The following is a 1,277-nucleotide window of genomic DNA, read 5'->3' on the forward strand; positions in this document are numbered from 1 at the left end:
AGTTATGTCTGTTTGCATACTTATTTATCAGAGTCTGATCCTAGATTCCATATATGATGGAGAACATATGTCGATTTTTTTTCTGAGTTTGTGTTACTTCACTTAATATAACAGTTTCTAGTTCCATCCATTTACCTGCAAATTTCATGATTTCATCTTTCTTTACTGCTGAGTAAAACTCCATCATATATATGAACCACATTTTCATTATCCACTCATCAATTGAGGGACACTTAGGTTGCTTCCATCCGTTAGCTATTGTGAAAAGAGCAGCAACAAACATGGATGTACAAGTGTCTCTGCAATTGGACGAGTTCTTTGGGTATATGCCAAGGAGTGGTATAACTGGGTCAAATGGTAGGTTCATTTGTAGTATTTTAAGAGTTCTCCACAATACTTTCCATAGGGGTTGAACCATTTTGCAGCCCCACCAGCAGTGGATGAGTGTTCCTCTTTCCCCACATCCCCTCCAACATTTGGCATCATTTGTTCTCTTGATCTTAGTCAGTCTAACTGGGGTAATTACAGTGAAATCTTAAAGTGGTTTTAATTTGCATTTCCCTGATTATTAGTGATGTTGAACATCTTTTAAGATGTTTCATAGAAATCTTTACTTCTTCTTTAGAAAACTTTCTGTTCAGCTCCTTAGCCCATCTTTCAATTGGGTTGCTTCTTGTCTTGGTTCTCTGTTTTTTAAGTTCGTTATATATTCTGGTAATTAAACCTCTATCAGATGTGTCGCTGGTGAAGATTTTCTCCCATTCTGTGGGTTTTCTGTTTCTTTCCTTGGCTGTCTCCTTTGATGTACAGAAGCTTTTTAGTTTAATAAGGTCCCACTTGTTAATTCTTGCCCTTGTTTCCTGGGATATTGGTGTCCGGTTTAGAAAGTCCTTTCCTACACCTATATCTTGTAGGTTTTTCCCAATGTTTTCTTCTAAGAGTTTCAGAGTTTCAGGCTTTACATTGAGGTCTTTGAGCCATTTGCAGTTGACTTTTGTGCACACTGAAAGAGAGGGATTTAGTTTCATTCTTCTACAAGTGGAGATCCAGTTTTGCCAGCACCATTTGCTGAACATGCTGTCTTTCCTCCAGTTAATGTTCTTGGCCCCTTTGTCAAATATCAGGTGGCTAAAATTGCAATTACTCATATTTGGGTCTTCAATTTTGTTCCATTGGTCTATGGGTCTATTTTTATGCCAGTACCATATTGTTTTTATGACTATAGCTCTGTAGTAGAGCTTAAAATCTGGTATAGTAATCCCCCCAGCATTGCTCTT

The sequence above is a fragment of the Nannospalax galili genome, unplaced genomic scaffold, assembly GCF_000622305.1.
Source record: "Nannospalax galili isolate Female #2095 unplaced genomic scaffold, S.galili_v1.0 scaffold600, whole genome shotgun sequence".
Taxonomy (NCBI): domain Eukaryota; kingdom Metazoa; phylum Chordata; class Mammalia; order Rodentia; family Spalacidae; genus Nannospalax; species Nannospalax galili.